General features: G+C 38.4%; 1 protein-coding gene and 1 long non-coding RNA gene across 2 annotated transcripts in view; one reads left to right on the top strand and one right to left on the bottom strand.

Annotated features, from left to right (window-relative positions):
• The window catches only part of Hdac8 (histone deacetylase 8), a 264,383-nt gene that overhangs the window by 47,741 nt on the left and 203,844 nt on the right, over positions 1-12,798 (top strand). The gene's annotated exons all lie outside the window — the stretch shown is intronic.
• Positions 6,981-12,798, bottom strand: part of LOC106146353 — a 69,409-nt gene continuing 63,591 nt past the window's right edge. Inside the window, exons 2-3 of the long non-coding RNA XR_001230754.1 lie at positions 10,501-10,738; positions 6,981-7,020 (exon numbers count right to left, since the gene is read on the bottom strand). This is a non-coding gene — a long non-coding RNA (uncharacterized LOC106146353). The remainder of the gene's footprint in view (positions 7,021-10,500; positions 10,739-12,798) is intronic.

Raw genomic sequence — 12,798 nt, 5'->3', positions numbered from 1 at the left:
CTGGATTCAACACAGTTGTAAACACCTTGAGAGCAGGATCTGGGACAATTTATGTTGTCCACAACCCCGAAAGGCAGAGCAGAGAATGGGTCCTCAGCAGTTACTGCAGGTTGACTGCATTCAGTGGCCCCCTTGGGCAGGTTGCCTGAGACTAAGAAGATCACAGTACTAGTTGGTGACTAACAGTAACATTCTATTTCAGGGCTTATTCTCTTACAGTGGCCAAAAAGATTCCAAGCCTTATTCAGCCAGGCCTCTGGGTACCAAGCAAGATCCCTTAACTTTCTGTCTTTGGCATGGTACCTCCCCATAAATTCAAGGGGCAACTCATGAAATTTCCTTCTCTACAAAATAGAAATACAATTCTGCTAGGAAATCATAATCTATTGGCAAAAGATGTTGAGGAAAATATAAGCATAATATTATTATGAATAAGCTTTCAAAATTTAGTTAGCGATTTATAGAACAGTTGTAGGAAGAATGCTCAGAAATTTTGGATTTCAGACATTTTAGATTTTGGATTTTTGGGTTAGTGATGCTCAACTGGAAAAAAATCTATGCAAATATTCCCAAATTAAAAAAAATAAATTAAACTCTGAAATCTGAAACACTTCTTGTCCGCACATTTTGGGTAGGGGTATTCAACCCGTATTCTATCTACCTAGTGTTGTAATTAATGTACATATAACATAACAAGACCCCTGGTATTTTTAATCCAAGTTTTGAACAACGTTGATAATATATGATCAAACTTTGTAGAGGGATGTGGTCCTATGGCCAAAAGGATATTCAAGGAGCAGCCATGTTGTAGGTGTTTTTTTTTTTTCCTCAAAAATTATCCTAAATTTGTATCAACCAAAGCCAGAAAATCTGAAAGCAGCCCCTACTTTTTTTTCCCCAAATACTTGGGATTGAACCCAGGGCCCTCAAAATGAGATACAGGGCCTGGGGATTTAGCTCAGCAGCACAGCGCCTGCCTGGCAAGCACAAGGTCGTGAGTTCAATTCCCTGTACCAGAGAAAAACCAAAACCAAAAAAAATGAGATACAACTCCAGTTCTTTTTGTTTTTATTTTGAGACAGGGTCTTCGTAAATTGCTAAGTTTCCCAGGATAGGCTTAAACTTGCCATCCTCCTGCCTCAGCCTCCCAGAGAGCTAAGATGATAGGCATGTGCCAACATACCCAGCTCATCCCTTGCATTTTTAAAGACAGCAGTATCTTCCTCTCTCTGCCTCTGCAGAGGTTGTGATGAGTTCACTGAACACAGTGGCATTTCCTGCTATCCACATCTAATATAAAGTCCAGCCAATTTACTGGGTTGTCTTACATAGGCTGGGAATGCAAGCACATAAAGTCTTTGGCTCTTGAGACACGGGTTTTATATGCCAAGATCAGGCACAGAAATACAGAAATACAGGCACAGAAGTGCAGAAATATGTACTAAGCCCAGGAAAGCTGCTTTCTCAGTGCTTTTGTGTTTATCTAGGAAGGTTGAGCAGACACAATTTCCACCAACGATACCTAAAATGTTATTTTTCTTGTGAAAGAAGAAAGTACATATAATTCTTCAACACAGTATTGATGTCTGAGCCATTAAGATTTTTTAGGATATTTAAAATGAAAAATGATATTTTTATTAACCAGAACCTTTAGGGAATACAGTGTTCTGGTTAATCGAATTTTCTGGTTTAGTGGCTGTTTACATCAGACAGACTTTCGGGTGTTTTATCTATGTTCTCATACCTCTTTTTAAAATGTACTTTTGTATTCCTGCTTTACCGAACAGAGTCCACTAGGCCTGATTGAATTTGGCTGTTCTTACTGAAAGTTAACAGTGATTCTGCCCCCTAGATTCTACTGGGTAAGATAATTGGAGGTAAAGGATAGTGACTAAATGTAGGCTGGACCTGAGGTGCACTCTCAAAAATGGCTTTTGGAAACCTGTTTGGCTTCTTCCTTGCTTCTTTCCCTAAAAGCAGAGCGCATGAAAGAAAAATTCACTAGCCAAGTAAAGGCTTTGATTTGCTAACCTACATTTTACAGAATAAAAACATTTTAGAGAAGGAAAATTCTAGCTATGTCATCTGAGAAAAATGTATAAAACAAACGCAGAGGCAGGAAAGTGAGACCTTTCACATCCAAGGGAAACAACAAATGAGCTTAGTTCATCATGACCTGTCTACTCAATTCATTCTCCTGCCAATTAATCTTACAGCAATTTTCAGGGACCCGCGCACCTCTCATGCTTCTGCAGTAGAAATATTAAATTCTGTTTATGAACTGTCTAAGAGTCTTAGTGGTAAACAGAACTGTTTGCACATCTTTCATCCATTTACGTTGGATGGGAGAATTATGCAAAGGGAAATATGGCCCATTTCTAAAAAAGGCCTCTAGCACTTCTTACCATATTGAATTCACATTTTTCTTGATTCACTTTCAGGCAAATACTGTAATACCTTGTTTCTACTCTCCCAAGCCTTCATTTGTCTTCAGTCATTACTGCTTATCATGCCAAATAGTGCAGAAAGAGTGAGAACTGTGGAGAATTATGCTGCTGGCACATTTATTTTATTTCCTGGGTAACATTTTCAGTAGCTTTGTCACAGGGTTAATGAATTTGTTTTTATTAACAAATAGGGCCTTCTTGACCTAATCATTTTCCACATATATTCCTGTATAAATTTTTTAACCTGAAGGTGCTGGGTCAATAATTCAGTTGGATTTATAGAGGATAAGGCCACTGCAGAGTTAGTTAATGAAAATTTTACCCTCCGTTATTTACTTGCCTTGGGAGGGAAGTTTTAAAGCTTATTTAGCTCAAATCCAAATAACTGATTTAAGAAATGACTAAGGTTTAGTGGGTTACAATAGGAGAAATGTGGATAAGGTTGCTACTAAAAAGACTTCGGGTTAATGTCAGATGTGCTGGGTTTATGTCCCCTAAAATTGAATGAATTCTAGAGGACAAAAGAAGTTAAGAGTAGGAAAAGCTTATTGGGGAATAGGGATAGTTTCTGAAAGACAGGAGGGGTCCCTCCTGATAAGTGGGTTGCCACCAACGCCCTTTGTTAAGGGTAATTTATACAGCAAAGTCATAGATGTGGGTATAATGTGGGTCAAACTGTAATCAACCAATGAGATTACAAGGATAACTGCTTAGCTAATATTGATCCAGTAGAGAAGTAGGGCAGATGGCAAGGGCATATGGCTGACATCAACTGAAACAGTGTAACACTGAGTTCCACAAACACATCACTTGTTTTTTTACTGTACATTTTTACTTTAGCATAATAGTAGCTGGATGTGCATCTCCGTACCTTTGCCAGAGGGATAAAGGAAACAATCTTCATGTCTGCCCACTTGAGGTGAAAAAAGACAAGGTGTGTACATATGTGCAAAAATATTAAACCAGGATTTTCACCAACACTGTCCTCTGCCTAATAGGTTTGGCACATATTTGCCTGAGCATCACAGAGGGTGTAATATACCCACACCACTCTAGGATTTGTTTTAAAAAGTTTTCTTTTGATTTTTCTGGTAGAAGTAGTTCAATTCAGTATAATGGCACATGAAAACCCAGATTTGCAAGTTCTGGAGGAGGTCAAAAGTGAATCATCAGGGGCTGGGGATTTAGCTCAGCGGCAAAGTGCCTGCCTGGCAAGCGCAAGGTCGTGAGTTCGGTTCCCAGTACCGGAAAAAAAAAAACAAAAAAAAAATAAAAATTAAAAATAAAAAAATATAAAAGTGAATCATCAGATTACTTATGCATGGATGATGAAGATGATCCATTATGATAAAATACATGTTTTCATAACAAAAGAGTGGTGTGGATTGATGATGATGATGATTTTGATATTGGCCATGTGAGCCAAAGTTTCTGTGACAGTGAAATGGAGCAAGAATCAACTGATACAGGCAACATGGAATATAGACCTCCTTGATTCAGATGATGAAGAGATCAGCACTGTGAGTACATATTTGACTAGTCAAAAGGTTGGGAAATGGTCACACAACCAAATGGAACAATCCAATGTTAGAATTAGGTCTGAAAATATAGAGAAGGGTCTTGGCAAGGGTGAAACATACTGGACTTCTAGAATGCCAACACTGCCACTCAGTGTTGGAAATTGTAACAGAAAATGCTACAAGATTCTGTGAAATACACAAAGGCTGAAATAGAAGTAAAACATTCTGTATGCACCAATAGCCATACTGAAAAATGTATTTATTATGACACCTCACTAGGTGGACCGAAAGCATTCATAGGTCTTCTGTATTTAGCAGGGATTTCTCACAGTGACTGCAGGAATGTAAAAGACTTATGGAAAAGCGATGGATCAAAATATAGCATAAAAATTTAAGCCCTTTTAGATGCGAAGACTTATTACGCTTTCAATTTAGACATTTATCCTGGAACTCAGCCATCAGGTCCTTATTTGTATAGCAATAAACTGAATGATGTGAACAGACTTGTTGCTGTCATCTTCCAAACTAATCAGAATGTGACATTCAACAGTTGGCTTACCAGTTTCCAAATGATGTTGTTTGGTAACAGAGAACAAGTTGACCAGCTCAGAAACTACGCAGGAACAAATCAGAAACTCTAAATGAAATGCTGCAGTTTCAAAACAGAGAATTGTACAGTACAGTCTTTGGATTTCAGAAAGATTTGCACTGGCCTCATATATGGCAAAGAAAAACAAAGTGGTACTGCTGATGTCAATTTTGCACCATGATGAAAATATTGATAGGGAAACTTCAACAAAATGGAAGCCTGAGATGGAAACTTTCTACAACAAAACCAAAAGCAGAGTAGATATTGTTGATGAATTATGCAGCAACTGCGATGTCACTCAAAACACAAAGTATTGGCCAATGGTTGTATTTTACTTGATCCTAAACATGTGTGACGTAAGTAGTTTGATAGTTTACAAAAAAAAGAACAAGTGGAAAATACCATGGAGAAATTTTGTTGGAGGACTGGGACTGGACCTCATAAGAAATCATTTACAGCAGAGGAAAAGCAAAATGTTTCTGCCCAGGGAACTACACAAAAAATTATGGAGCACACTGATGAGCTGACAAGTGAACAGGCAGGTGCGGTATCCCAAAGACCTACTGTGACAACAGGAAAACCAAAAAGATGTCAACTGTGCCCTACAAGAAAGGGCAGGAAAACAAAATATACGTGCTGTCAGTGTAAGTGATACTTATATACGGAACATGCAATTTTCATGTGTGAAGACTGCCTTGAGTGTGACAGTTGAAGCAAAGATTATATTTGTTGTAGAGTTCTATTAGTATTTTCATTGTAGTTCACATAGCTTTTTTATTTCTGATGTTAGCAGGTTTTGTAAGCAAGTACTCAGCTGAAGTGAAAATGCTGATGTCTAGTTTAAGCACTCATTACATATTTGATATTTTATTTTATTGGTATCTTATTTCCCTGCTAAGTGCACATTCTGCAACATAGTAGGAAGCTCCTGACAAAACAAGTTGAAAAAAAAGCTGACAAGAATGGCCTGCCACATAAGAAAGGAAAACCTGTCAGTGAAGGCGAGACATGTGCATGGAACATGCAACTGCCATGTGTGAAGACTGCCTTGAGTGTGACAGCTGAAGCACAGATTATTTCTGTGGTCGTCTTTTGTTTGTGTTTACATTGTAGTGCACAGAGGTTTTTATTTCTGATGTTATCTCTTAGTTTTTATAAGCAAGTACACAGCTGATGTGAAAATGTTGACGTTTATTCTAAATATACAATACATATTAAGAATTTAACACTTTATTTTATTGATATTTTATGTTCCTGTTAACTACACATTGCATAATATAATAAGAATTTCCTGGCAAAAGAGCAAGACTGGCGAGATGTCAAGTATGTCCTACAAAAAGGTCAGGAAAGCAAAACACATGTGCTGTCGGTGTATGCGATGCATGTATGGAACATGTTGTCATCATGCGTGAAGACGCCTTATGTGTGATAATTGAAGTAAAGTTTTTTTTTGGTAGGGTGCTATTGCAATTTTTATTGTAGTTCGTATAGAAATTTATTTCTGTTGTTCTTTTTTAGATTTTGTACACCAAGAAACAGTCAATGTTGAAATTTTAGTGTTTTTTTAATAAACAATAAATATTAAAAACATATTTTACTTTTGTGATACTTTTTCCTGTTAAGCACTCATTGTTTAATGTAATAAAACTCAAAATTAAAATGAATAATTCAGTAGAAATATTCTAAAGATTAAATATGGGTTCGATACACCCATGTTTATGGGACTTTCTGACAAAAAATGTGTTACACTCTGCTGGTTAACCTTGGACTTTCTTCCAGAACAGGTACATTTTGGAGAAGGGATGGGTCTTGGTGTTCTGGTCACCCACCAGGGAGTCTGATGCCTAGCTGGACTTAACGGACTGGGTGATATCAATTACAGTATAATCTCAAATTTCCATTTATCTCTTAGGGAAATACCATATGCAAATCTGGCCATTGTGACCTTATCTTGAGGCCTTACCTTCTTCAGATGCGCCTCCACAGGTTTGATGTGTTCTGTTCTTCTGCGCATACTTTCTTGAGGGCCTGTCCCTGTCTGACTGCCTATTAATTTCTGTCTAACTTAGCTGCCTATCATATGGTTAACCATTTTAGTAACCAAAAAGCTCTTAAATCCAAACATGCAGAAAATGGCGAAGGGGACAGAGACAAACAGAAAAGTAGAAAAGTGGTAAATAGAGACAGTCAAGTGCAGAGGTAAGAGAAAACCGAGAAAGTAGGCTAATTTCATCAGCATTGCCAAGTTGCAATGGTAAAAGGGAAATAGACATGAAGTAGGCATAGAAGACAGTAGATTACAAGGAAGAAAAAAGACAATAGATGTAGACAGAGAAATACCAAAACTGTCTAGCTGGAGTGAGGCATAGTGGTACGCACCTGTAATCCCAGCACTCTGGGAGGCTGAGGCAGAAAGACTGCAAGTTTGAGCCCACCGTGGGTAATTCAGCAATTTAGCAAGACCCTGTTTCAAAATAAAAAAGGGCTGGAGATGTAGCTCAGTGCGAAGGGTTCAATCCTCAGTACCTCAAACAAACAAACAAACAAAAATCTAGTTAGCGGGGTGATTAAGCTTGTGGGCTGATAAATAAGACTCCCTAAATGGTGCAGATTCAAATACTTCCCCACTACCCCCTAGCCTCTGGCAATCAGCCTTCTACTCTGCTGCAGGGAATTTGACCCTTTTCCAGTCCTCCTGCTATGATGTAGTACTTGTCCTTCTGTATCTAGCTTTATTTTACCGGGCATAATTTATCTAGGTTCATCTATTTTGTCCCAAATGGTAGGATTTCCTTCTTTTTAAAGCCTGACTAATACTCCAGTCTAAGTGTACAGCACGTATTCTTTACATTTATCCACAGATGTACATTTAAAGAGCTGCTGTAGATCATGATGCCTAAACTTAAAACACTGTGCTTTAAAAATCTGCTAAGAGGGTGGATTTTATGTTAAGTGTTAACAGTAAATAATAACTAGAGCATGAGGAAACTTTCGGTGGTAATAGATGGGTTTATGGCATAGATTGTGATGGTTTCACAGGTATATTTATCTCTCAAATCATCAAGTTGTATGCATGAAATGTGTGCAATGTATATATATATATAGTATGAGATATATATATATATATATATATATATATATATATATATATATATATATATATCATACTTTACTAAAATGGTTTTTAAAAACTCAAGGCTGGATGTGATGCCGCATTCCTGTAATCCCAGCATTCAAGAGGCTGAAACAGGAGGATTGCCATGAGTGGAGGCCAACCTGGACCACATAGTAAATTCAAGGCCAGCCTGAACTACATAGAAAGACCCTGTCTCAAAAAAACAACAAAAAAAAAAATTCAAACTCAAGCTCTGTGACCTTGAACAAGTTACTTAATGTCTCTGTGCTTTAGTTTGCTCATTTATAAAATGGAAACAATAGTACTTATCTCATAGAGTTGTTGTGAAAATTGAGTTAACAATATTGAAAACTCTTAATGCAATCCCTGGCACAGGATAATCAATAAATGTTGGCTATTATTTTTATTATGTGCCAACAACAGAGGAAAGCCAAACTATACTGCCAGCAGGTTCCGAAATCGCTTTAGTGAAAGTAAGAAAGTGTAAGAGGCATGCTAACACTGTAATAGAAAATGGGTATCTGAGCAAGTCTTACAAAGGTCCAAATGAGACAGTTAGTTGGGCATCTATAGTGCTACTTTGTCTGTCTTTCTTTCTTTCTTTCTTTCTTTCTTTCTTTCTTTCTTTCTTTCTTTGTCTTTTTGCGACAGGGTCTCGCTATGCAGTTCAGGCTGGCCTTGAGCTCACTTTGTAGCCCAGGCTGGTCTTGAACTCACAACAGTCCTCCTGCCTCAGTCTCCCAAGTGCTGAGATTACAAGCATGCACCACCACGCTGGGCTGTAATGCTATTTTTACCACTTTTCCATTTATTGGATTATTATAAATGCAAAAGTTTGATAACAGTGAGTACATTGCTACAAACCCACGAAAGGCAATTTGGCAATGGTACCTAAATTACAAATGAAATCCTTTGATCCAGGGGTTGCATTCAGTAATATATCTTTCATGTATATTTGTGCACACTCAAAAAAACATATGAAAGCCAGACATGGTGGTACATTCCTATAATTCCAGGATTCTGGGAGGCTGAGGCAGGAGGATGGAAAGTTTTAAGCCCAACCTGGGCAATTTAGCAAGACCCTGTCATGATTTTTTTTTAATTTAAGGACTAGGGTTGATGCTCAGTGTGAAGGTCCTGTGTTCATTCCTAAATACAAGAAAATTGTTAAAAGTTATATGCAAGAATCTATCACTTGTAAAAGCAAAATTTAAGAAACAACCTAAATATCCATGAGTAGATACCAGGACTGAAAAATCTATTTTTAAAAGGTTGTTTTAATTGTAAAAATCATTGCCAGTGACAATTAAGCTGTTACACAGTGTGGGGATACAGTGCTGTCTGGGCAAGGTAGTTATCTAATGGTTTACAAAATGTCTTCATTTGCTAACCCAAGAGTCCCTGACCTTTAATGGACATCAAAACAGCAAATGCAATTGACTGAGCCCTGTGCTTTTTCTTAAAGGTTGATTTTGTGATTCATAATTCACCAGGGCATTTAAGAAGCTAAATGTATCCAGAAGGGGAAGCAATTGTCAGACCACAAAAGCTTACATATTCAGTCCCCAAAGTTTGCAGATATGTTTGTTGGAGCTGATTTCTCCCCTGAATGCAGTTGTGTTGATGATGTGAAAGAAAAATGCCCCAGACTATTAAGGAAATTATTTTATTCAGCTACTGCATTATGGAAACTGTTTACTAATGCAGACTGTCTCAAAGAAAAGAAAGAGAACTTGGGATATTATAAAGGCAGGTAAACAAAGAGTCATCTATACTGGGCATGGTGACACATGCCTATAATCTCAGTACTCAGGAGACTGAGACAGGAGGATTGCTGCAAGTTTGAGGCCAGCCTGAACTACATAGCAAGACCTTGTCTGAGGGAAGAAAAAAATAATAGAATCATCTCTACAAATTTGTTTGTTTGTTTGTTTGTTGAGAAAGGGTCTCACTATGTACCCTTAGGCTGGCCAAGATATCCTTAAGATTTGTACAGATGGCTGGGTGTGATGGCATACACCTGTAATCCCAGCACTCGGGAGGCTGAGGCAGGAGGATCGCCCTGAGAGGCCAGCCTGAACTACATAGCAAGATCCTGTCTGGGCAAGAAAAAAAACCAGAATCATCTATACAAGTCTGTCTGTCTGTCTGTCTATTGGTTGGTTGGTTGGTTGGTTGGTTTTTTGAATCAAGGTCACTATATACCCTAGGCTGCCTTCTCAGAGCGATCCTCCTGCCTCAGCCTCCCAAGTGCTGGGATTACAGGTGTATGCATCACACCCAGCCATCTGTACAAATCTTAAGGATGTCATGAGGAAGGATACACATGGATTTTATCTTGGAACAATGTGCCAGGGTAAGGGGGAGCCTTGTAATTAGCCTTTTCCTGGAAAACAAGATGATGCGAGGGGGTTCTTAGCCATCATTGCTTTCTCGGAGGTATAGGGCTCAGATGTATGTCAATGCTATCATTTCTCCCCTTTTCATTGCTGAGCAATTCAGAGGCAAACATAAACCTCCTAGTGGGGTGAAGCAGAGGTGTAAGAAATAGGCTCTTGAGGACACTTATTGGTGCTATTCCTGGAAAACAAGTTGAAACATCTGTTGAGAGATGGTGGAAAGGTCACGTTTATTTTATATAGAATCCCGAGGATAAGGCATCTTACGAGAGGAATGGCTAAAATGAACAAAGGAAGTATTAATATAAAAGGTTATATTATAATAAAGAGCCAAGCCAAGAAATGAATCTGGAAGGTCACTGGTTCAGTGGATTCTAAAGCACCAATGAAGAAAATCTTTCCATCTTACAGCAGCACTCGTGGAGCTACGACGTGGGTGCTCTCAGGATGACGTTTGTCCAAAGGCTTCGTGATGCCATATACAAGGACATGCATGACCTGAGCATTTCTCCAGACTTCCTCAGTGGTCTAGGCCACAGCCACTTCAGGGAGCACCCCTGTCCTGCATGGGCTGTGGCAGGGCTGTCTTCATCTAGGCTGACATCATTGGGCTCAAGCGTTCCTGAGGTCCTGAAAAAGAGGGAAAGCTGCAAGACAATTAGAATCCCATAGGGATCTGGACAGTCAGATTTTACTTCTCCATGACTTCAAATCAAGTGGGGGGAAGAAAAATTAGAAATGTTAGCCTAGAGGGTACGAGCCGGACATTGAGGAAAACTGGAAGGGTTGAAAATTCGGTGAAGAATGACAACTTGGGAAAAATAGCAGTACTTCAGTATGATGTATAGGTAGATACCAAAACTGGTTTTTCCACAAAAAAGAAAGTTATAGTTCTACGAGACAAGACAAAATTTGCAGTAATTAACAAAATTAACAGTAACCTGTGGTTTATAAAGAGGTGCAAAACAGCTCAAAGACAATGAACAAAGCTTGGAGTGGTGGCCCATGTCTGTAGTCCCAGCACTGTGGGAGGCTGAGGTAGGAGGATCCCAAGTTGGAGCCTAATCTGGGCATTTTTGTGACTTAGTAAAACCCCATTTCAAAATAAAAAATAAAAAAGGACCGGGAATGTAGCTCAATGAAAAGGCCCTCGGTTCACTCTCTAGTATCTCCAGCAGAACCGAAGCGGGTGAGACTAGACTCTGATGACCTGCAATGGTGTGCCGTATAAGAGGCAGAGTTTTCTGTTGAAACACAAAATTTCTCTCTATACTAAATCCAAAGATAATATCAAAGAAAAAAATGTTTTTAGTGCTGGGGCTCAAACCCAGGAGGGCTCTGAGCATCCTAGGCAAGCCCTCTACCACAGAGCTACATCTCCAGCCCAGAAAGATTTATTTTTGAACACAAATAAGGCTGGTCTTATAAACAGTAAAAGAAAAAATAAATAAATTCAAATTTGTCAAAATTTACAAGTTTTATATATGCAGACATTATCAAGGGGCTGGAAGTATGGCTCTGTAGAGCATTTGCCTAGCATTCTCAAGGCCCTAGGTTGAATCCCCAGTACCACATGAGTGCATGCACACACATGAAGATATTACCAATAGTGAAAAGACAATCCAATAAATATATTTGCACATCATATACCTGATAAGGGTCTGGTTTACAGAATATTTAAAGAACTCTTACTACTCAAAGCAAAAACACAAATACCTCAATTAAAAACAGCCAGGTATGGTGGCACATGCCTGTAATCCCAGCACTCAGGTGGCTGAGGCAGGAGGATTGCCACAAGTTTGAGGCCAACCTAGACTACATAGCAAGAACCTGTCTCAAAAAAAAAAAAAAATAGGCAAAGGACTTAAATAGACATTTCTCCAAAGAAATATTCAGATGGCCAACAATCACATGAAATGATGCTTGACATCATTAGTCATTAGAGAAATACAAATCAAATTCACAATGAGATAACGCAGTTAGGATGGCTAGAATTTAACAACCACACCACCAAAAAAACCCCTGGAAAATAGTAAATGTTACTGAAGACATGGAAAAATTGGAACCTATGCATTGATAGAAGAAATGAAAAACTGTGCAGCTGTTATGCAAAACAATTTGGTTGTTCCTCAAAAGTTAAACATAGAATTGCTATATAACACAGCAATTTCATATATATATATTTGTAAACAAGCAGTCAAACAAATACTTGCACACAAATGTTCACAGCAGCACTATTCACAATAGCAATCAAAAGGTGAAAACAACACAGATGTTACTAAAATATGGTGTGCATGTGTGTACACATATAAAATGGAGTATTATTCAGTTACAAAAGGGAATACAGTACTGACAGTACTATAAAATGGGTGAACCTCACCTCAAAAACAGGTGAAAGAAACCAGATATATCAAGACACATACTGTATGCTTTCATTTTTATGAAATACCCAAAATTGGTAAATTCACAGAGACAGAATGTAGATTGGTGGTTGTCAGGAGGTGGGAAAAGAGGGGAGTGAGGAGTGACTGTTTAATGAGCACAGGGTTTTATTTCAAGGTGACAAAAATGTTTGGAAGTGCTGGGGATTGAGCCCAGGGTCTCATGCTGCACAAGTGCTCTACCACTCAGCTACCTTTCCAACCCTTGAACCATACATTTTATTTTATTTTATTAATCTTTTTTTTTGTACCGGGAATCGAACTCA

This window comes from Chinchilla lanigera, unplaced genomic scaffold (genome assembly GCF_000276665.1).
Source record: "Chinchilla lanigera isolate Chin_1 unplaced genomic scaffold, ChiLan1.0 scaffold00074, whole genome shotgun sequence".
NCBI classification, from domain to species: domain Eukaryota; kingdom Metazoa; phylum Chordata; class Mammalia; order Rodentia; family Chinchillidae; genus Chinchilla; species Chinchilla lanigera.
The sequence above is the reverse complement of the archived record's forward strand: the minus strand, read 5'-3'. Positions and strand labels throughout refer to the sequence as shown.